Source organism: Sphaerodactylus townsendi, linkage group LG01 (assembly GCF_021028975.2).
Source record: "Sphaerodactylus townsendi isolate TG3544 linkage group LG01, MPM_Stown_v2.3, whole genome shotgun sequence".
NCBI classification, from domain to species: Eukaryota; Metazoa; Chordata; class Lepidosauria; order Squamata; family Sphaerodactylidae; genus Sphaerodactylus; species Sphaerodactylus townsendi.
Genome location: NC_059425.1, coordinates 19,945,419 through 19,970,378, shown reverse-complemented (window position 1 = coordinate 19,970,378; position 24,960 = coordinate 19,945,419). Strand labels below are relative to the sequence as shown.

The following is a 24,960-nucleotide window of genomic DNA, read 5'->3' as shown; positions in this document are numbered from 1 at the left end:
ATTCCACACATGCAGCTTGAACGCGGGCAGAGCAAGCCAAATCCGACAGAGCAAACTAAAACGACAGCAAGAGTGCCACTCTTTGCTTAAATGTGGGGTCCTTTTCTGCCCTTCCCCACTTTACGTAATGAACCCTGCAGCCCCCAATCCTACTCCACAAGAGGGGGAGGTCACACCCAGCATTCGCTCTGGGGCGAGGAAGTGAGTGGCATTTAAGGCAAACGGAATAATTAGAACTGTTTCAAAAGGGGGGGGGCGCACAGCCGTGGCCCCGAGTTTGGGCAACTCTCGTGCTCCAGAGCCAGCCGTCCAGCTTCCAAACTTTCCATCAACTCTGCAGGAAAAAAAAGTCCCGCGACTGCAGAAGTTCTGTCAACCCCACTAGCGCCCTGCCTCGTGTGCCAAGGGCGTTGCCCACTGTCAGATGCCAAGGGGGCTCAGCAAATAGAGACGGGGCGCGGAGGGACCCCTTTCCTGCGAGGGAAAACTTTAAAAAATACAGACCTGTGTCCCTTAGAAGCACGGCAGCGTGCCAACCCCCTTGCAGAAAGCGTAAGAGAAACGTGCACATTTACATCTTCAGAGGAGAGGGAGGGGGGGGTTAAAATCTTCAGGAGTCTCCCCATGCACCAAAACTCCTGGGAAAACTGTCCCTCCCCACCCATCTGTAAAAGGAAGGGACCCACACTACTAACACCCCCACCCCGACAGACCCCTTCTTGCCCACCCCATTCCGGTGGCACTGGTCAGTGTTTCTCCTGCCGGGTGCTAACCTCCCGCCTCTTTGCCTCCCCTCAGCTGGTACCTGCTGTGGGTCAGAGGGCTTCAGGTCCTCCGGCACTGCCATGCCAGTGGCGTGATGTCCTGGTAGTGCCTGCAGGGACCTCGATCTGGTCCGGGATTCTCGAAAGTGTGTAGGCTGAGCCCTGGCAAGCAGGTGGCTCCCTGTGATATCCCTGCAGAGCAGGGAGTGGGCAGCACAGAGTAAGAACCCGCTGGCTGCGGGCTCTTGTAACTCTGCCTGGGATGGGTGTGACTCTCTCCCCTTCCCAGAGCACAGGAGGGGAGGGACCAAGAGAAGCAGGCAGAGGCAGAGCCAGCCCTCAGCGAACACGCTGGCCTCTCCAGCCAGCCCCAGCAAAGAGGACCCGGGAGTTGCACATGGTCCACCCTTTTCTAAAGTTTCTCATGATGGAAAACACTGTCTCGATCATGTGTGTCTATCTTGCAAAGGATGACTAGGGCAGGACTTGAAGAAGAGGAAGAAGAGAGAGCGGAGTTTGGATTTATATCCCCCTCCCTCCTGCAGGAGACCTACAAAGGGGCTTACAATCTCCTTTCCTCTCCCTCCTCACAACAAACACCCTGTGAGGTAGGTAGGCTGAGAGAGCTCCAAGTGTCACCCCAGTTGGTGCGTGTGAGTGCACAGCAGCTAATCTGAATTCCCAGATAATAAGCCTCCACAGCTCAAGCGGCAGAGTGGGGAATCAAACCAGGTTCCTCCAGATTAGAGTACACTTGCTCTTAACCACCACGCCACTGTCGCTCTCAGGAAATGGTGGGGTTGCTCCAATGCTGATTGGGATTCCCTGTACCAGAAGTGCTACTGTAGAGGCTTCAAAAATGAAGCCGGATTATCCATTATGATCACTGTTCCTGTGCAGTGTTTGGTGGGAAGGGAATGTGGGTTGGTTGCAGAGTTACTCTCTGTATACACCGTCGAAGGCAAGGCCTAGAAGGCTAAGGTTGCCAGCTCTGGGTTGGGAAATACCCAGAGATTTTGAGGGTGGAGCCTGGGGAGGGTGGGATTTGGGGAGGGGACTGACCTCAGCAGGATATAATGCCATAGACTCCACCCACCAAGCCAGCCATTTCCTCCAGGGAAACTGGTTTTGGTTGTCTGCAGATCAACTGTAACAAAGGGAAATCTCCAGGTGCCACCTGGAGGTTGGCACCTTTCTAGAAGGCCTAAACAACACCAAGCTGGCCAGGGAAGATCGGTGAAGCTCAAAGGATTCTGGGAACATTCTAGAGGACATGGCTTGGCCACACTGCTTGCTTGTGCAGACCTGTTTAGCCTTGATCCTCAGACTGCAGTAGTCTTTTTTTTTTGGAGCGTGCCCACAGGACCATGGCTCTTCCAGTCTTGGACTTTCTGACTCCCCCCACGCCACTTTGCTGCGATCATTCTGATATGCTCTTTGTGGAAAGATCACCATCCGATTATTATTAATATTATTATGGTAGATTTCACAGATCATATTATTATTATTATGGTAGATTTCACAGCTGCCAGATCTTTAGCTGGTTGTTGGCTTTCATTACAATTCGAGCCTCACCCAGAGGCTTCAGGAAGTTGTAATGTATCATGAAGAGTTGTTTTTGTTACACACACACTATTATTATACAATTCACTTTAATAAACCGGGCTGTCTCCATATTCTGGATTTATCTTCATGGGGTAGAAGTGATTTTCTTAACGGCCTGCTCACCTAGGCACCATTTTTTTGTTAGCAAGGCAGGACCCCTGTAGTGTAACCCTTGAACCACCAGAGATAATTCTCAGGCCTCAAACGGTCTGGGACCCTTTGTTTTAGCAGGACTGCCTCTTCCGCGATAGTTTTTTCCACCTCCAGAGCTTTGTGCCATTCTTCTTCTACTACCTCTTGAGCTACACACTCTTGGCCCAAAGACTCAGGGCCACGATGCTCCCCACTTCACTTTGGTATTATGCCAAAACTGGGACAGATCACTAAATATTTGTACCGTGTAATTGACCCCAGACAGAGGTGGGCTCAACTGCATCGGGAGCTGCAGGGGAGGGAAGCGCCTGGTGCACTGGTGGTGGCTCTCCTCGGCCTCTGCCACGCCTCTCGGTGTCTCGGCCCTCCACTCCCCCCCAGAATGCTCTTTGTTCTCACCTTCAAGAGTATGAGAGATGTACAGTGTGTGTGTCGCGACTTCTCCCCCCGAGCTGGCTACACCTCTGGCTGGTGACAAGGCCAGATTGTAATGTTTCTCCATCAGCTTTGGTAACAGGGTCGCTTCGAAGCATACCTCCTTCAGGGATAGAGTCTGCTCCAAATTAAGCTTGACCTCTGTTGGAAAGTTCTCTGAGCACATCTTGATTATCTGCCCAAAATACTCTCTGCTCAGAGATGGCTGTTCTTTCCTTTCTAACGGTTCTCAAAGTCGAACTATCAGGCGACTTTTGAGCAGTGATGATCCTTACATTCTGGAGAAGGCTGCCCAGTACTTATTACAGGTCCCTGGCCTTATGAGATCATTCTATGTTTGTACTGTATGATTAACTTAAGCCTAATAAAGGTTTCGTTTGTTGTTGCTTGTTGTTGTTGACTCAGGGCTGTGGCTTTTTCACCCAGGCCGCTGCCTGGTGGAACTCTGTCCAAAGAGATCTGGGCCCTACTGAATTTTGCCAGTTCCAGACAGAGATGTTCCACCAGGCCTACAGTTGATCACAACAATGGGTCTACATCTATGGAACCCTATTCACTGACCTGCACATTTACACACACACCCCTTCACTTCCTTTGCTTCTTTCTCTCAGTCTCTTTTCTCCTAGTTCCCTTTTTCTTGGTTTCTGCCAGTCAGACTGGCTCTATTACTTTTTCCCCCTCAGGCTGCCCGCTGCAATACAAGCTGGTAACGCTTCATCAGTATTGTGGGCTGCCGACAGATACCATAAGGTGCCATTATTTCTTAGGTGTATTGGTTGAAGGCTTCTCATGGTTGAATATTAGTAGAGGAACTGACTCTATCAGTTATCTTACTAGGCATGGCCTAATTGGCCATGCTGACAGAGGCTGGATGGGAATCTTGTAGTTCCTCGAACATCTGGAGAGTCACAGGTTCCCTACCCGTGACTATGTCAGGAAAGTTGTGACAAGGAAACAGAATTTGAGCCGGTTGACGATGCCTTCGATACTTCGCATCTGTATGCTGCCAGCCACAGATGCAGGCGAACCGTCAGGAGAAAATGCTACTGGAACACGGCCATACAACCCGCAAAACCCACAACACCCTGTTATTTCAGAGTGCATTTTAGAGCTGTGCCTAATTTGTGTGTTACATTTTGTTACCTACTGCTACTGAAGATTTATTTTATTTTGATTGCAAACCTCTCCCAGTCCTGATTTGGCGGGAGAAGGGTGGGATATAGATGAAATGTTATTGTCGCCACTGTTGTCGTTATTTAAAAATAATCAGTAATTGCTGGAAGGCTGTGTGCTGAAGCCGGGAAAATGCAAAGGAAATTGCTGTGCGGACTGTCTGTTGCCAGTAAGGACACTTATATGGAGAAACGTTTGCAGTGCAGAAGAAGTTGAACACGTTGGTTTGTTAGGCCTGATCATCACTCTGTACCAATCACACCCAAAAAATAAAATCAGGGCTCTCTTCCAACTCCCAGCAAGCATCCAAGGAGCCTCAAGCTTCTCAAACACTGTTTGAAGAGAACATGCCTATGTCTCATCTTTCCACTCTTCTTCCTCCCTGTCATCTCCCCATTATCAACATTTCAACTGTAAGTTCCTCAGGGCAGGGATCTCTTTTGTTTTCTTTTGCCGCGCCGTAAAACCCACATATTGCAACTGAGAGCCAGCGAGGTGTACTAGTTAGGAGCAGGTAGACTCTAACCGGAAGAACCAGGTTTGATTCCCCACTTCTCTACACGAAGCCTGTTGGGTGACCTTGGGCTGGTCCTAGTTCTCTCAGAACTCTCTCAGCCTCACCTACCTCACCAGGTGTCTGTTGTGGGGAGAGGAAGGGAAGGAATTTGCCAGCTGCTTTGAGAGTCCTTACGGTTGAGAAAACCAGTGTATAAAGACCAACTCGGCTTCTTCTGCTGCCAAAATTAATGATAATTAGAGAGGAACAGAGCCTGCTCAGCAAACTCTGGGCCTTTACACACCCCAATATCAAGTTTTTGCACATTCATTGTGTGCCGGTTTGTCATAGGTGTGCATGCAACATTGCCTTATAGACATGGGTCTGTTTGGCTCAGTGTTGCTCAGTACGATGGGCAGAGGCTGAAGGAGGTGTTTCCTAACAACTGCTACCTGTAATCTTTTTATCTGTCAGAGTTTGAACCCCAGCACCTTCTGCATGCAAAGTGTGTGATCTGCCACCCAGTTATACCCAACCCCCTGTCGTATGTTGTACACTGCCTGTGTGGGCAGGGTTGCATTTCCTGAGTATTGAAAACACCATATTTTCTACCTAGGAAAATATTTATATAGCCTCTACAGCTTATCTGGAGCTTTACACAGTAATATGAGAGCATAAGAAGAGGCCTCCTCTGGTCATGCTACACTCGGCACTGCTCCTGCAAAGATCCCTCAAATGATGTAAGAATATAAGCACAGTCCTGAAATGTCTGCCTAATCCAGCATCCAATTTCTAGCAGCAGCCAGCTGGATGCCTCTAGGAAGTTCATGCACTGAGCACAGACATTATTCTGGTATTCTGAGGTAGACTGCCTCTGACTAGGGAGGTTTCATTTAGCCATCACAGCTATGAACAGTCCTAACCTGTATAACTGGACACAGCGTGTAACTGACTTCCCTCTGTGATACACCTCTGAAGATGCCAGCCACAGATGCAGGCAAAACATTAGGAACAAGATCTACCAGACCACGGCCCCACAGCCCGGAAAACCCACTAAAACCAGTCCTAACCGCCTTCATGAATTTGTCCCATCTACGTTTTTAAAAAAAGCAATGCAAGCTAGCAGCCCACCACATCTTGAGGTGGACAATTCTCTAAGTTAATTAAGTCCAAAGCGAAGTGCTTTCTTTTGTTTTTCCTGAGCCCTTTATAAACCTGGGTGAGCCTGAGTTCTTATACAGGATAGGAGAATCTCTCTAGTCATAACTTTATATGTATTTGCCTTCACACAATATAAAATGTACTCACATGAAGCTGCAATATACTGTTATCAGATGGTTGGTCCCCCAAGGTCAGTATTTGTATTCTAGGGGTCCCCAGCACAGTTCTTGAGGGCACCAATACCTTTTCTGGTGCCTGCTGTGTGCTTTTAAAAAGTGAGTTGGGCTAGATGTCGTTTTGCACCAGCCGAGTTTTTGATGAGCTGTGCGGATTAAAAGAAGAAGAAGAGTTGAATTTATATCCCCCCTTTCTCTCCTGTAGGAGACTCAAAGGGGCTTACAATCTCATTGCCCTTCCCCCCTCACAACAAACACCCTGTGAGGTAGGCGGGGCTGAGAGAGCTCAGAAGAACTGTGACTAGCCCAAGGTCACCCAGCTGGCATGTGTGGGAGTGTATAGGCTAACCTGAATTCCCCAGATAAGCCTCCACAGCTCAGGCAGCAGAACAGGGAATCAAACCCGGTTCCTCCAGATTAGAGTACACCTGCTCTTAACCACTACGCCGCTGCTGCTCCTGTTTAACAGAATTCTACCTGAGGTGTTGTACAATTACTATTAGACTTGTATATAACTTGATTTCTGACACTGTGTGGTTGGCTCCGCCCCCTGTAGCAGCCATTGTTGTGATTATACCCACCACCTTTCCCAGAATTCCAAAGATGCTCACAGGCTCAAAAAGGTTGGGGACCTCTGATCTACTCTGACCAGCAGTGACTCAGCAAGGTGTTGTACAGAGGTCTTTCACAAAACCTCCTACCCAGTCCTTTTATATGGCAATGCTGAGGTTTGAGTCTGGAACCTTCTGTTTGTAAAGCATACGCTCTATCGCTGATGCACACCTCAGCCCCAAAGGAACTAATTGCCACAAGATGTGGCCACAAGATTTAGATGGCTTACCGTTCAAAAAACAAGGCAGAAGGAATCAGCAGTGTGATGTGGCAGCTAAGAAAGCCAATGCAATTCTGGGCTGCATCAACAGGATTTTGGTGTCTAGATGAAGGGAAATAATAGTACCACTCTATTTTGTATCGATCAGACTTCACCTGGAATACTGTGTCACAATTCCACAATTCAATGCCACAATTCAAGAAGGATGTTGACAAGCTGGAGCGAGTCTAGAGGAGGGTGACCAAAATGGAATCCACGCTAAGGAAGCTGGGTATGTTTATCCAGAAGAGAGAGAAGGTTAAGGGGTGATGTGACAGCCATGTTTAAATATTTGAAGGGGTGTCATGTTGAAGATGGAGCAAACTTGTTTGCTGTTGCTTCAGAGACTAGGACACCGAGTAATGGATTCAAACTACGAGAAAAGAGATTCCAGCTAAATATTAGGAGGAACTTCCTGACAGTCAGGGCTGTTCAACAGTGGGATACACTGCCTCAGGCCCCTTCCGCACACGCAGAATAATGCGTTTTCAAACCACTTTCACAACTGTTTGCAAGTGGATTTTGCTATTCCGCACAGCTTCAAAGAGCATTGAAAGCAGTTTGAAAGTGCATTATTCTGCATGTGCGTAAGGAGCCTCAGAGAGTGGTGGAGTCTGGAGGTTTTTAAGCAGAGGCTGGATGGCCATCTGCCAGGTTGGACTGGATGGCCCTTGTGTTCTCTCCCAACTCTATGATTCCATGAGAATGGTTTGCAAATGGAAACTGCTTCTCAAATTTAAACGATTTCTGTCACCTCGGATTCTCAAGAACTCCAGTTGCTAGATGAGAAGCTGTGCAAATGGGGGATGGAGCAGAACAGTCGGAAGTGTAGACGTTGGTGAGGGGGGCCCCCACAAACTTCCTGTGGGCTTCCTATGTACTATGAAAACTCACCACCTTCTGCAGACCACAGCAACAAGCCCTCCCGCCCAAACACCTGCTATGTTTACTTGCTATAAATTCCCAGTGTGTATGCAACCTCTTTATATGTTATAAATAACACAAAAACCGCCCCTGTAGAACAATATAGGCCTCTCAGCCTTTAGCCAGGTGCTACCCAGGGCTGGTTCTCCAGCCAAGTCACCTAAGTGCCACTTGGAATGGCAGAGTTAGGAGGTTGCTGATGCACGTGTGGATTTGGCACAGGGAGAGGATAGTGTTCCTGCCCACCCCATGCCACCATGCCCCAGAGCAGAGGAGTGGTTCGGACATGGAAGGGAAGCAGGCCCAGGAGCATACGAGCAGAGGTGGGATCCAGCAGGTTCTCACCAGTTCCCGAGAGTGGGTTACTAATTATTTGTGTGTGCCGAGAGGGGGTTACTAATTGGGTCTGCTTTTCCGTTAGAAATGCCATTAGGTCCAAAAATCATAAAGTCCTGTTGTTTCCGATGCGGCTGGTTAGCGAAGGTAGAAAACGGGATAATTCTCCCTGTTGGGCTATTTTAAAAACATGTTTTAGAAATATGGTAGAGTTCCTCGTTTAAGGAAAGCATCCTTCTTTTGATTTCTAGAAACAAAACTAAGTATTTGAAAGTATTACGTATTTGACAGGCAGTCAATTAGAGGAGAAGTAGTTGTTTCTGTTGGCAGTAGACGATAGGACTTGCTATAATGAGTTTAAATTATGGACAGAAAGATACCAGCTGGAAATTAGGAACTTTTTTTTTACGGTAAGAGTTTTTTACAGTAACAGAGAAATTATTAATGCCCCGCCCCCGGAATTCCTGGCCAAGCCCCCGTCATGCCCCGCCCAGCCCCATTGGCGCTACGCCACTGTTTGAATCCCACCATCATGGGAACCTGTTACTAAAATGTTTGGATCCCACCACTGCATACGAGTAACCCTTGCTTATACCACCAAAATACCTCGAACTCAGCTCTGTGACTGCCTTCTTGTGAAGTAGAAACTGCCTTTCTCTCTTCCGAGCCAAGACTTCTTTTTATTCTGTGAGTTTGCCTCGTGTACAATATACACTCACCTCCGCATGTGTTTCATGAAGAATAGCATCCTTTAATCTGCCAGATCCTAAGAAATACTGAATGGGCACCTGGCATAAGAACCCAGGAACTGCTGTACTGGATCAACCAAATTTGCAAGTGGATTTTGCTGTTCCGCACAGTAAAATCCAGCTGCAAAGTGGATCGAAAGTGGATTGACAATGCAGATGTTCATGGACTACAACTCCCATCGGCCCATCGGTTCTAGTTTTATGAGAGGAAAAATCCCTTCCTGGCTAGGGCTGCCATTGTCAAATTTGGGATTGGGAAATTCTTGGAAATTTGGGAGTGGAGAATGAGGAGGGGAGGGTTTGAGGAGGGATCTCAGCCAGGTACAATAATATCAAACTAAAGTTAGAGTGGCCAACTCCAGGGAAGATTTCCTGAAAGTAGAACTGATCTCTGCGTGACAGAGAGGAGTTCCCCGAGAGAAAATGGCTGCTTTGGAGGGTGGGCTGTATGGTGTTACACACTGCTGAGGTCTCTCCCCTCCCCAAATCCCTCAGGCTCATTCTCCAAAACAGCCGCTTTCTCCAAGGGAACTGATCTCTGTAGCCGAAAGATTGATTGTAATTCACCTGGAGGCTGGCGACCTTGCCTCCCCAACACTGTGCAACCCATAATCACAATTCTGTTCCTGAGCAGGCTGTGATACATAACTAAAGCCCACATCACTTATGGAGTCTCTCATTACAACGGGGACCTCGCTCTGCAGCCATAACAGAAAGGCGGATTAAAGTCCAGGCCTTTGCTAAGTGGGAAACCCGAACAGACATCGCCTCACACATAGCTCAAAGCAGACAGACTATGACTGGAGGGGGGGGGGAGGAATAGCAAGGGAATGTTAATCATCATGTTTTGGGGGAAAGGATTACTTATCATAAGCACAAACAAACATACAAACCACAGCTGAGAGATCTCAACACAGGCCGGTTCTTCGGTCTGTGCAACGATTCAGGATATTTGTGAGAAGAAAGAGGCAGCAGTAGGCAAGTGCAAAAAATGAGGCATGACTCAACTGTGGAACTCACTGACACAAGGTGTGGTACTGGCTTTTGGTAGCTTTTTAAAAAGAGGGTTAGATGAGAAGAAGTTGAGGAAAAAAGAGAGTTTGGATTGATACTCTCAGCCTTAAGGAGTCTCAAAGCAGCTTCCCTTCCTCTCCCCACAACAGACAGCTTGTGAGGTAGGTGAGGCTGAGAGAGTTCAGAGAGAACTGTGACAGGCCCAAGGTCACCCAGCAGGCTTCATGTGGAGGAGTGGGGACATTAGTCCAGATTAGAGTCCACTGCTCTTAACCACTACACCACACTACACAAATTGTTTAAGTGGCTGTTTGCAGTAGTAGCTAAGTGAAACCTCCATGTCCAGAGGCAGTCTACCTCTGAATACAAGGTGGGGAAGACAAAGCCTTCTTCCCTGAGTTGTGGGCTTCCTCAAAGCTTCAAACTGGTTCCTTCCCTTGCTGATTTCAAACTTGGTTCCACCTCTAACCCCACCCTACCCTTTTCCAGCAGTTCTTTCTAAAAATCAAATCAGTTTTCCCAAGAACTTCCAAGCTTTTCTTTGAGATCATTTGGCACAATGGAGAGACAGCAAGCTAGGCCGAGACCTTGGTTCAAATTAGCCATGCACTCAGAAGAGCAAAACCACACCTCTCCCATCCTCAATTCTCCAGGGCTGGAAAGCCTTAATAGCATCCGGTTTGCCACTAATTAATATGGAGATGCAATTCATCTGGAAGTCTTCTGGAGCTGAAATGAAAACACGTTGCTTGCTGATCCCCTGATCTGTTTCTATGGAGTTCTGTGTATTGTTTATGTATTGGGGAGGGGGGGGGGGGAGGTAGATTTAAACTAAAGACAAAGTTTGCCATTTGATGCAGGCATTTCCCTCTCCACCCCACCCAGTTACAAAATCACAGTCACAGGAACACATGAAGCAACTATAGACAGGCTTAGTAGCGTCTCCTCTGATTGGCAGCAACTCTCCAGGTAGAGAAAGACATTCCCAGGCATCTAAGAATGGAGGACTACACCTGGGATCTCTGCCACTGAGCCACACCTTCCCTGATCATTTTACCTCCCCCCCCCCCACCCTCAAGCCTTTCCTTTTTATCTATTTCCTGGACTACCCCTGCTCATGCTCTGACTCTAACTCACAGGAGGGTGTATGGCGCAATTAATTACTATTTACAAAGCATTTCAGGAGCTCCGGAAGAGAGGCGCCAGAAAGTGGAGCGGCTCTTCTAATTATTATCTGGCTTGCAGGAGGCTAAATTAGCTGATGTCGTCAGCAAAGCCCCTCCAAGACTGCAAGGGGGCCGAGAAGCCCTGGGACACAGTGCATAAAAATCAGGATTACAGTAGGGATCCAGTTTGCTATGGCAACTTCAGCAAAGGCTGCCTGCCGCCTTGCCTCTTATGGCAGCAAGTTCCCTTCCAAAATGGGTGCCCCAAAACTTTGGAGCGCCCCAGTCCGTGATTTGTGTGGAAAAGTAGCTTCTGCCTCTCCCCTACAGCACTTTCTGAAACTTTCAAAACTTTTAAAAAAAGTTTGGGGAGAAGGGAGGGAATATTGGGTTTATTAGGGAAACACACTTGTATCCTAAGGGACAGGTGGCTTTTCCCAAACAGCACCCCTGGGACTGTGTCCGTTGAGGAAAAAGATGCAGGGATGAAGGTTGAGACCCCTCCTCCGTGTGTGCTGTGGTCCTGATCCTAAGCGGGCACTGCATGTGCAGCTATTGAGGAGAATGGACCACAAAGTCAGATGTGTTGTCACACCTGGGGACCCCAGTGTTTTCTGCTTCCATCAAAGAGATGCTCTCAGGTGATGGCTTTCACACTTACTTCAGAGAGGGGCCTCTCCTCTCCTATGTTAATGGATCTTTCTCTATTTCCTTTTTCTCTTTTTTCCCCCTTTCCATTGATGCTGGAGATAAGTAGGGAATGACTCTGCTGCCAGCCCCAGGAGGGCTGCGGCAGATGGCTGGTGTTTAGCTTCTCTGACCTTAGGGATCTTCGCCTCCTCCAAGGCTCTCTCTTCCTGTTTGGTCTTTCTCACATTCCCTGAGAAAAAAAGGAAGGGGGGATTTATGGTTACTGCATGTGGATAAAGTCGGGAGTAATTCCAAGTGTGATCAGACCTGGCTTTGACAGAGCCAGGCGCTGTTTCCAATAAAGGCTTCTGATCGATAATCTAGAGCAGGGGCAGAGGTGGGATCCAGCAGGTTCTCACAGGTTCCCGAGAGTAGGTTACTAATTATTTGTGTGTGGCGAGAGGGGGTTACTAATTGGTGATTTTGCCACGTGATTTTTGCCTTAGTTACGCCCCTCCTCTCAGCAGTAGTGCGCAGTACTTGAAGCAGTCTAGCCGGAGGTGCACTGGCGTGCGTGGCAGCCTGCGCCTGCGTGCATTCGTTTCCTGCCCAAGGACCGGTGCAGCAGCTGCATTCTTGCCACAGCCCCGCCCAGGAATGCCCCGCCCCCAGAATGCCTGGCCTCGCCCCATCGTGCCCTGCCCAGCCCCATTGGCGCTACACCACAGTTTGAATCCCACCACCATGGGAACCTGTTGCTAAAATTTTTGGGTCCCACCACTGAGCAGGGGTGTCCAACTCAGGCACCCCAGATGTTCATGGACTACAATTCCCATCAGCCCCTGCCAGCATGGTCAATTGGCCATGTTGGCAGAGACTGATGGCAATCATAGTCCATGAACAACTGGGGGGGGGGGGGCAGAGTTGGACACCCCTGATCTAGAGCTACTTATTGACTGCAGTCTTAGACCCTGACACCCAGATCCATGCTGTACGTTCTACAATATAGTCCCCGATAGGTGAGCTCAGGCAAGCATGTCCAAGAAGTATCCCACAGCATTTCATAGATGAAAACAGGGACATGGACCATTCCGATTCTCATACTAATGAAAACTATTTGGACTAGAAAAACACGTGCTCTTACACACTGATGAAGTCTCTGTTCTATTTGCAGTACCCTAGGCTGATTTCTTCAGCAAAAGCCTTTCCTATACTGCTTGAATAACTTGCAGTCGTTTGCGGTTTTGCTTTAAAATACGTAATAAAACCGCACTTGCCCTCTGATTTGCTATCAGTAAAGGGTTGCCAACCGCCAGGTGACGCCTGGAGTTCGTTCAGAATTGCAGCTGCTCTCCAGATGACAGAAGTCAGTTCCCCTTGAGAAAATGGCTGCTTTGAAAGGTGGACTCTGTGGTGTCACAACCCTGCCGAGCTCCCTCCGATCCTTAAACACCACGCTTCCCCGGCTCCACCCTGAAATCTCCAGGAATTTCCCAACCTAGAGTTATCAGAGTGCTATCAGTAGCTCAAAATTACCTCAGCAGCTGTAGACTGTGAAAAGACAGACTGCCTGCTGCTCGGGCCCTTAATGTCCTTGTGTAATAAAGTCAGGCTACATCCACCCATTAGGTTCTACAGCTAAACCCAGAGGTGGGATCCAGCAGGTTCTCACAGGTTCCGAGAGCAGGTTACTAATTATTTATGTGTGCCGAGAGGGGGTTACTAATTGGTGATTTTTGCCTTAGTTACACCCAGTGGTGGGATCCAAAAATTTTAATAACAGGTTCCGATGGTGGTGGGATTCAAACAGCGGTGCCGCCGCACACACGCACCTTTAGTCCCTATTGGGCAGGGAGGTTGCTTTAGTAACCCCTTCTCGGCACTCAGAAAAAAATTAGTAACCTAGAGAAGTGGTGAGAACTGGTTGGATCCCACCTCTGGTTACGCCCCTCCTCTCAGCAGTAGCACGCAGAACTTGAAGCAGTCTAGCAGGAGGTGCACCGGCGTGCATGGCAGCCTGCGCCTGCATGCATTCGTTTCCTGCGCAAGGACTGGTGCAGCGGCTGCATCCTTGCCACAGCCCCACCCAGGAATGCCCCACCCCCGGAATGCCCTGCCCAGTCCCATTGGTGCTACGCCACAGTTTGAATCCCACCGCCATGGGAACCTGTTACTAAAATTTTCGGATCCCACCACTGGCTAAACCCCAAGAAATGACAGCACTGACTGATCACACTAACAATGTATTGACTCAAAGGCAAAAATAGCGACAGGAATTTACCAAGAATGAGAAAACAGGGATGGCCTTTGGTAAATAAGAACTTGGTTGCCTTTCGTGATGCTGGGTTTGTGTCTTAAATCTCTGTTGGGTTTTCTTTTCCTTCAGGAATCCTGGTGGACCATCTTAAAAGAACTTTTTTTCTTAAAAGGCATGAATATTTCAGTCGTCTTTGTAGTCAAGCCAAAAATGTGGTTTGAAAGCCCAAATACGCTGGCTTTCCTAAACCCCAGTGATTGTCAAGCATACCATAAATGGAAATGGTGTCTACACAGAAAAAGAGTGACTCTTTAACTTGAGTTGATGACATTGCTACAATTATCGTGGGGCAATAGGAGGAATAGTTACACCAAGCCATTTTCAAAGCAAACTGCCTTTTCGCAATTTAAATGTGGTGATAGCCAAGAGCAGACTTTTGACCCTGGTGGTCCCCTTTGTCTCTGGACTATCTCAGCATCATGAACCTTTTAGGGATGACTTTCAGTACTATGCAAATGGACAGTTGATAAGATTCTTGATAACAATGGATATAATCAGCAGCTTGCTGAGAGCCAGCATGGGGTAGTGGTTAAGGTAGCAGATCACAACCTGCGAGACCTGGATTCAAATCTCCACTCATGCAGTGGAAGCTTGCTGATTGACCCTGGGCCAGTTACACACTCTCAGCCCTGACCCTGCGTAGTATTTGGATGGGAGACCTCCACGAATACCAGGGATATGACTCGAAGGCAGTCAATCGCAAACTATCTCTGAACTCGAAAACCCTAGGACAGTGGTGGCAAACTTTTGGCTCTCCAGATGTCATGGACTACAATTCCCATCAGCCCCTGTCAATTGGCCATGCTGGCAGGGGCTGATGGGAATTGTAGTCCATAACATCTGGAGTGCCAAAGGTTCGCCACCACGGCCCTACAAGGTGTCCATAAGTCAGCTAAGACTCGATGGCAAAACACACAAGCAAACCAAAAGCTTTACCTTTGATATCTTTGGGATTTTATTATTTCGGCAATGTTGTAACTTTCTGTCTCATCATCGTTTCCCCATCTTGCTTGGTTCTTTTTGGGTTTTTTATTATTCTGTGTTATTATCGTTCAAAAACTGTCATGCACAAAAATAGACTAGATCGGTTGATTCCATTTCCACTAAAAGAGGAATTGCCCCCTAGCATGTGGACACTGTGGGACCACATTTGGTTACATTTACCAGCAGTCCTGGTTGTGGTTTTAAATTTTGGGTTTTAGATTTATCATGCCTTTTATTTTATGTGCTTTATGTTGTCAGCTGCCTTGAGCTCCATAGATCATGTATAATATCATAGAGTATAATATCTAAGGGCCCCTCCGCACAGCAGAGGCAACTAGGGTTTGACTCGTGTCTTCGGAAATTGTTACCTGAGCTCGACTCCTCTGTTACTCCGCACAGCAGCTGACTCGTGTCTCCGGAGCCGAGTTCAGAGGGCGGGATTACCTCCTCGCATCTTCCGATCCTCATTCCCAATTGGCTGCCGTTCTATGGCGGGAAACGTGAGTGCGCGTCCCTTTTTTTTTTCATTTACCGACGTAGGAGCTACGTAGGAGGATTTTTTAAAGGCGCACTTCTCGCTGCCGTCATGAGTCGCCCGTTCGGCGCATGGCCGAAATACTGCACTGTGATTGGCTGGCTGGCAGAATCAAGGCAAGGGAGATTCCGCACTCCGCCGGCTTCAGTTTGAGTGCAACCTGAGTTCGCCAGGAAGTTGTACCTCCCAGTCGAGCTCGAAAATTTAACGGGGAGCCGAGACAGACATGAGTACCCGGGTCGGACCTACGTCGAACTAAGGTCGAATCCTACAGTGCGGAGGGGCCCAGAGTCTATCCTCCAAAGTGGCCATTTTCTCCAGGAGAGCTGATCTTTTAGTTTAGAGACTGGTTTTGATTCCAGGAGATATATCTTGGCCCACCTGGATGTTGGCAACCCTTAAGCCTTTTGCACCAGGGGAAGGTGGCACCATTAGTGGTCTAGATCCACGTGATCCAAACCCTCTGTTAAATAATTGCAAAGTGGCACCTCGGGGCATGAAACCCTTCCTCGTATAAATTCTTTTGGTAATTAGATCTGAGGTGACAGTACTCAGAGAAATGTCTCCTAGCCAGCTGAACTGAAACTTTCCTACTTAGGATTCCTCACACTGCCTGGGCATCCCAAGGCTATTGCATCATAGCCAAACGTCTACCAAGACTCAGCAACAGCTCCTTCCAGGCAGCGCAAGTCATCCTCATGCGCAACCCAGCCCGTCCTCTGTCTTCTGTGGCAACCCGATTCAGCAATTATAATATTTGCCTCTATTGTGCACTGGTAGCCTTAGCAACCAGGCGCCAACAGCCCTTTCTGTGGAAAAGGGAAGGGGATTCCCTTCTGCCTTGAAGCAAGGCACCCGCTCTGAGGGGAAGCCTGAAGCCTCCTCTTGCAGGCTGAGCTTTCTGAAATCTCCCCTGTGGACGTCTCTCACCAACTCCTTGGTGAATTCTAGACTAAGCAGGGCGTGCCACATTCCCACTTGGATTTCTTGGCAGGAGAGAGGAGGAGTCTGATAAGAAACATACTGAGTCACAGAGGGAGGGACTCCTTCAGGGCTCCTTACAAGATCTGCCCCTAAGCCACGTTCTACCCTTCCCTTGCTCCAGATAAAAGCTTGTGATGCCCATTCTGAGGACCAGTTTATACCAGAAAGAAAAGCTTAAACCAGCTTGTAGCATTTGCTCTTTCTCTCCCTTCCTTCTTTCTCAACTGAAGCAGCAAGAAAGCAAATGCATGCGGAGCAAGTTTCTTCCCCTTTTTCAGCTCACCACCAGAAACCCACAAACCACAGCTGCTCCTATTTCCAGACCTGCGTATGCTCTGCAATTTCAGAAATTATCTACGTTTTGCAAGCTGAATTATGAAATGCAGAATAATGTATATTAAACACATTTTCATAATTAATCCTGCTGTTTTTAACTCATTGCGGCTGTCTCCTAACTACAGGAAATTTCTTAAGCCTATCTACCTCACAGGGTTGTTGTTGTGGTAGAATGTGGCTTAGGGGCCACATTCTTGTGGTAGAATGTGGCTTAGGTAGAATATGGCTTAGGGGCAGATCTTCGACCAGGTGCTCAGGAGCAGCAGCAGCAGGCCATTGCTTTCACATCCTGCATGTGAGCTCCCAAAGGCACCTGGTGGGCCATTGCGAGTAGCAGAATGCTGGACTAGATGGACTCTGGTCTGATCCAGCAGGCTAGTTCTTATGTTGTTAGGATAACATATGCAAACATTTTAAAAGCCTGTCTTTGTGGCCTGAAGGCTACAAATATGCTTTTTTAATTAACTCCCCTCCTTTTAAATTATACTTTAATTTCTCAAGATACTGAATTCTAGTCATCACTAATTTTTATATTTGGTATACTGCATTGTGACTGTGAAATATAGCCTGCTGCTCAGTAATATAATGTATATTTATCCTATGTCTAATTCTGAAAATATAGATGTGGAGCCTTAAATCCAAAGATTAGGGCAACGGAGACTGTATACAAACTGGGTGGTAAAAGGAACATCCATGTTTGCAGAAAAATCTGTGGATGCAATTATCTGCATTCAGGGCCATGTTCAGAATTAGATATAGCAAGCAGTTGATCCATTCTGCAACTCTTGAGAGGTGGTAGAAAAGGGTGGGATTTCCTCTCCCCTGTGAGTCTTGTGGGTCTCCCATTTGTAAATACTAAACCTAAACATAATACTAACTTGTTCAATGTTAATTGATAAGAGATTCTTGTATTTTATGTTGGGGAGGAGGAAAGTAGCATGAAGTTACCTTGAGAATGGGAAATAGTAGAGTATGGTAAGTTTACAAGAGTGGGCCTTTCCCCACTTTTTTTTTTTACCTTGAAGCCCTGCGCCTACTTCCCTTGCGAAGCGCTGGGTCCCCCCGCACTTTACCCACGACAGGCTGCTGTCAGCTACTTCTCAGAAAAAACGGCGCTTCATGGGCGGGTTGTGAGGATGCCCGGCTATCGGGGATCGGGGAGAGTGGGGAAACGTCCAGAGAAAACAACTGCTCCATCGCATTACAACCTCGAGTTTAAAAGAACGCACTGGTGTCTGTTCAGAGCTGGAAGGCAGAGTATTTCAGTATATTGAGAGATCTCAGTCCTCAGGCATTTGATTCCAAAATAATAAAGAACACAAACGGAAAATTAATCAGGGCCAAAGGATTGTAAAATAAGTAACTGATAAAATCATAATGTTTTGGGCAGAACTGTGGACTACAGACTCCATATAAAAACAGGATAGTCAACTAGTCACTAATTTTTATCTCTGACTGGTATGTTCTGCTGTTGGGACTGATTTATCTATCTCAGACAGTTATAGATGGAATTTCTAAACTGCTCAAAGCAAAAAGTCAATAATATAGAGTTTAATGGACAGAAACGTTTCAGTAGTGCTTCAACCAGTACCCACAAGATTTTACGCCTGCCACAGAGTATTTTAGATTCCTCTGAAAATACCAAGGGTAGGTGGGTGGTTTGTCACAATAACCTGAACAGGGATGTTTCAATTGCCTTCGCTATGATCATGCTAAAACTGGTGACCAATTTTGTAACGCCTGGCTTTATTTTATGATGTGTTATGCTTGTTTGTCAGAGACAGCCATAGCTTCCAATGCAAAAGCAGGAAGGTTTGAGTTTTCTGGAGATCACATGGGCCAAAATGTTCAGATAACCTTCATCTCTGGCATTGCAGCTTGCATGAAAATCCTAAAGTTGGTGGCCAATTCTGAGACTCGCAGCTTAACAATCTACCTAATTAAGCTGACCACAAACAGACGACTTGAGTTTCCATTGCAAATGGTGGGGATCCGGCAATAACCTGGGCTGGGATGTTCCAATTCCCTTCATGTACAACACTGCAACTCCCTCTATTATCCTGAAGCAGGTGGCCAATTTTGAGGCACCCAGTTTCATTTTCTGAGGAATTACATCTGCTGCAGACATAATACTTTTTATTATAAATGAATGCAAACAAAGAGCTAGAAAGTAATCATTCTGAGTGGAGTTGGATTTGGGGAGGGGGCAGGACAGAATGTATGACTCTGGCGCTACCTGTTAGATTCAAGTCCCGTGGCACCTCAGGGAAAAACTAGATTATGGGGATGTAAGATTTTTCAGGGTGCTGTGTGCTCGCCTCTGCAACCCCCACTTACACTTGTAACTAATAAAATTCTGCAAGAAATACCTTGTCTTTGATGATTCCAAAACAGCTAATCCTTATAAAGATTACCCTGATTTTCCCACCACTGAAGAAACAGGAAGTATGAGATATAATTCAGAAACATGCAGTTTGGAGACAGGCATAGTAGCTATTAAACAGGCTTCATAACCATTAAACTCTACCTATTAAATGGGTGCAGTTGAAGTGTAACCCTTAAACACATTTTATGTTTTGAGACAGTGGCTGTTCTAAATAGGGCTCCATCTTTTTCACACACTGTGTCAAAATAACTCTCTGGCCAAATTTTGGCTATTGGTGGGTTCTTGAGTTTGTGTTTGAGCAAATGCTTCTGATACCCCACCTCACCTCTCCCGTAGATCTCCCTTTGATTTCAGTCTTCTAAAAAATACATCCCTCTGTATCATGCTGTATCGTGGCGCTCTCTGGGCAATCTTAAACTGGTCAGAGTTCCTATGAATTTTATAGACGGGCAAAACATGAATTTGATGAGAGATGGGAACTTTATTTCTTATAAGAAGCTGAATTGATCATGTAAAAATAAAAACCACTGGAAGATTATTAATCTGATAATGATTAGGATATAAGAGGCTGACCAATAGAGACGTTGTAGAGTGGCGGACAGAAGATAATGATTTAAAGATTTCATGATGGTTTCTCTGATAATATTAGAATGTCGCATTGGGATCCACTGTGTTATGATTATATTAATGCAGTTCTAGGTTGATATACTGTGTTTCTTTTTGCTCTGTTTCCATCTGTTTCGAATTCTTTTTGTCTCATCTTTTTTCTATGTCTACCAATTATACTGTAAAAATTAATTAAAAATTACTATTTTTAAAAAGTGCCTATGAATTTGCAGTAGCTCATTCTGAGAAGATGGGTGCTCCAACACAAGAACCTTTGGCCAGCAAGTAATATCCAACATGGGGTATAATATTTTGCTACTGCAAACTTCTGAAAATATTGGCATATGAGCCTGCAGAGCTGGACAATCAAGCCTTACTCTGTGCAATTCTTAGGTCCCTTCCACACATGCAGAATAATGCACTTTGAATCCACTTTCACAATTGTTTGCAAGTGGCTTTTGCTATTTCGCAGTGTAAAATCCAGCTGCCAAGTGCATTGGAAGTGGATTGAAAGTGCATTGACTGGAAGGGGCCTGACTGTAACAACTAAATTCAGAATGGCTGCTGTACTACAGACTGAGGTGTAACTCGGGCTCATTCCGCACATGCAGAATAATGCACTTTCAAACTGCTTTCAATGCTCTTTGAAGCTGTGCAGAATGGCAAAATCCACTTGCAAACTGTTGTGAAAGTGGTTCAAAAACGCATTATTTTGCGTGTGCAGAAGGGGCCTCAGAAAATAAAGGCAAGACTCTCAAAATTGGTCACCAGCTCCAGGATGATGGTGCAGCTTGCGGTGCCTAAACATGAAGAGAATCAGACCATCCTGGCACAGATTAGCTCCAGAAGATCCCCCCACTATTTGCAATAGAAGCAAAGGTTTTATTAAATTTTATTAGATTTTCAGCCTGCTCCTCCCCCATAACAGGGCTTGGGGCAGTTAACAACATAGCAGGACAGTAACAATAATAAAATCATAATTTAAATGGAAAAACATGGAAAAACTCAGCACACACCAAACGAATGCTTTTGGCATTTAAAAAATCCACAGCATTGATGGTAGAGTCCACCCAAATTGCATTAGCAGAATGCCTGGCGGAAGAACTCCGTCGAGTGGAATAATGCAGGCAAGTCCCACAGAGTCTAAGCCTTGCCAGATAAGGCATTCCATCAGGTCAAACCACAATAGAAAAGGCCTTCACTCTTGTCGCACTCAAATTGGTAGAACCAGGGACCACCAAAAACCCATGGGCAGCAGAATGAAGACACAGGGGGTCATGAGAAGCCAGGAAAGCACAGGCGGGATTTATTGCAGTTCTTCAGGGCCTGTCGGAAGGAGTTGTTCCATACAGTTGAGCCAGCGAGGGTTACCATCATTGGCTTCCCTTGCCTCCTTTCCCTCAGCCAACCCCTTTATTAAGTGAGGGATTTTATTTTATCCCTCCCTTCTTTTTTAAGATTTATCTGGGCTCAGGAAGTTAGATGTCTTCGCCATCTTCTTTTAGATAAATGTGTAGAGTTTTAAGATTTTATTAATAACAAGTAGTTAAAGTTTTATTGTATTTATTATATAATTGTATATGTATTGCCTTATTGGAAACAGCCGCAAGCCCAAAAGTGGAGAGGCAGTATAGAGACTTAAACAAATAAAGAAGGGAAGGATGGAAAATAAAAATAACCCCTCTTCAACGAAACAAGGAGTCCCTAACCTAGGCTGTCAGACCCTTCATGGTTTAAAACATCAGACTTGAATCAAGGAGATTCAAATCCCAACTCTGTCACTGAAAATTGCTGGCTGAGTTTGGGCTGGTCACATTCTCTCAGTCAGATCTACCTCACAGGGTTGTTGTGAGAATAAAATGGAGGTGAGGAGAACAATGGAGGTTGCTGTCCCACATTGGGGAGAAAGGTGGCGTATGACTGTCAGCCTTTCCCCTTTGCTGAACTGGCTCACCCACCCTCAGTATGGTTTGGGCCATACACAGAATGTGAAAGACTGGGGCATCCTGGTCAGAGGTGGGATCCAACCAGTTCTCACCACTTCTTTAGAAGTGGTTACTAATTTTTTCTGAGTCCCGAGAAGGGGTTACTGAAGCAACCTCCCTGCCCAATAGGGACTGGAGGTGCGTGTGTGCGGCGGACCCACTGTTTGAATCCCACCACCATCGGAACCTGTTATTAAAAATTTTAAATCCCATTACTGATCCGGGTCCTATTCCTTCCATCCAAGTGGGCACACACTCCCCCTCCTTGTGCACTCCACCTGGTTTTTCACCCTTGGCCTCGGAAGCCTCTCTGATATGCCACCCCTGGCTCCAATCAGGGTTTGGCTCCACCTTTTCCTCAAAGGAGGGTAGACGCCCCCTTCTCAAGGCTGCCTGGCCTTTCTGGGCTTGGAATGTATCAGGCCCTGCCTGCCTGCCTGCCTCCTCCATCTTCTTACACTGGCCCTTCCTGGATGCCTGACTTCACCTTTACAAGCAGTTGCTAAGCTATTCTGTTCTCCAGCTTTCTCTCCAGCAGTACTGATGGATACTCCCTTGTTGGGGCCTGTCGCTGCCTGCCTGCCGCGGGGGTGTGGCCACGATTCCTGGGTTCCCGGCTGCCTCCCTCTCTGGGTAAGGGCCCTCAGGGCACTGGGTTGTTCCTGGCTTGTCCAGTGGGAGGGGCCAGGAACCGTGAGGGCCAGAAACCGGCCCTGGACAATTACATTTGTTATCAATCTGATTGTGCCTTGACATCACTTAAAAAAAAGACAATTGTCTTGCTTTATCAACTTTTTTTAGCAGGATGCAAATTTGCTCATTCAGTATTCAAACTACCATTAAGTACAGCAGGCACAGCGCAGTACAGGATTGGTGAGCGGCGTAAGTGGGGCAGAGCTTCTAGTGTACGAAGGCATACTGGCGAGCTTCACCCAATGAATCAGTTAGACACGTCGGTAAGCCCAAAGGGGCAGACTCGCTCATGAAAGAGGCTGCCCATTGTCTCTGCATGATTTACCGGTCTCATTTTTCCAATCCACCTACACTGACAGCAGATAATCCTGCCATATCTCCACATCAGGGATTATCAGAACGCTCACTCATTCCTGTTGCAAACACAGCAGAATTACCTGCTGTCGGAGGAGGAGGATCACAGTGTCTCTGCGTGAATCGGGGCTTTGGGCTTGTCTCCTTTCCAATCAGCCCTTGCTGAGGTTGAGTAGCTCTGATGCATATCTACTTCATTCAGCCACTTCAGGCGCAACTCTGCATGTGTCACTGATCTAGGCAGCACTTCCAATCGAGCAGTGCTCCCAAAACAATGACATGGGCAGGAAAAAGACACACTTGGCCTGGGAAGTTCACATGCTTGAAAATAGAGCCACGTTGAGAATGAAGCAGCCTCAAACTATAATTAAAAAGCATAAAGATATATCTCAACAACTAGGAATGTTGAAAACATTACAGAGCCAGGAAAAAAAAAAGTTGGTTTCCTTTGCAGGCGATTGTGTCTCACATTCTAAACACCTGAACAGGTAATTGTCCATTGGCTCGCATTGATGACAAAAGTATGCCAAAGCCTGGTTGGAACATTACTATGCAAACAGAACAGGCCAGCTCACACCTTCCAAATTCACCTGTTTAACAGGATATTGCAAACACACACCCAGTTCGTTTTTTTTCCTTCTGTGGGCCTAGCTTTTATCTAGCATTGGGGAATATCCTCCAGACATGCAGATCTCTCTAGCAGAATGTTACCAGGCCTACCTTATGCTTCTCATAGACAAATAGGGACACACACCAGAGTAAGCATGCCTTTGCAAGCCCTACCGCTTCTCACCATCCCTCACTGCCGAAAGCATGCCACCAATATCTTCTGCTGACTGCATTCTTCTACTCCTCAAAGCCCCGGTCCTCCATCTACTTGAAAGTCAAGGTAGTTGTTGGATTTAATACTAGGCCGGAACAACACCGTTGTTCTCTGTTCTCCAGTAAGTTTTTAACCGTTTGAAATGAATCTCAACATGTACAAATGGCGGGCTTGGAATCGCAGGGTGCTTAAATGTTCATGCACACGCCAGATGTGAAGAATAAGAAGGATTTGGATTTATATCCCCCCTTTCTTTCCTGTAAGGAGACTCAAAGGGGCTTACAATCTCCTTTCCCTTCTGCCCCGCAACAAACACCCTGTGAGGTGAGTGGGGCTGAGAGAGCTCTGAAGAACTGTGACTAGCCCAAGGTCACCCAGCTGGCATGTGTTGGAGTGCACAAGCTAATCTGGTTCACCAGATAAGCCTCCACAGCTCAAGTGGCAGAGCGGGGAATCAAACCCGGTTCTCCAGATTAGAATACACCTGCTCCTAACCACTACACCACACTACACATAGTGGATGTTCAGTTGTCATATACTGAGTCAAACTATTGGTCCATCCAGGTAAATACTGTCAACTCCAAGTGTCACCAACATGGTGCCTGTGAACATCTTTTCTGGCATCCACCAAGTGTTTTTAGGAAGTGGGTGGAACCTCATACAGCTTTTGCCTAGCAGGGTTTCTTTTAAAAATATTTTTATTATTTTTCAACACTTATTAAACATACAAAAGAAAGAAACAAGAAGAAAAGTAAAGGAAATAATAGAAACAGACAGAAAAGAAAGACCTACCCCTCATGATATTAAGGACATATTACATAATGGATTCCACTATAACATTTTCTAATTGTTAGAGAGACTTTAAAAAGGCTTCTGATTGACTGTCGGAGATTTGATTGGCTTGTACAGACTTTTTAAAATGTTTCTTTTCCAGCAACTGCCACCACACTATAAGGATCTGTGCTACTGGAGTTAAGCTGTGGCAGTCATTTTGTGGTTGGTTCTGCCTCCTGCAGAAGCCGGTTTGTGGCAGCTATTTTGCTGCTGTGCCCACTAGGCCATGTGAGTATATCAAATGTGACTTGCAGGCCCAAGAAGGCTGGCGACCTCTGGCCTACTCAGACTGGCAGTGACTTTCCAGGGTTTCAGACAGAGTTCTTCCATATCACTCTCTGCAGATGCCCAGATGCAATACCTTTTAACTGCAGATGCTCAAGATGGAACTTGGGACCATTTACATTCAAAGCAGTGGCCCCTCGCCAAGACATTCCTCTTAGAGACCCTGGCAGGGAGCCAAGTTTTGA

General features: G+C 46.7%; 1 protein-coding gene across 1 annotated transcript in view; it reads right to left on the bottom strand.

Annotated features, from left to right (window-relative positions):
- Positions 1 to 962, bottom strand: part of AHNAK (AHNAK nucleoprotein) — a 69,166-nt gene extending 68,204 nt beyond the window's left edge. The window contains 1 exon segment of the mRNA XM_048512882.1: positions 811 to 962. The gene's annotated coding sequence lies outside the window, so the exon portion shown is untranslated.
- Positions 963 to 24,960: the final 23,998 nt, after the last annotated feature.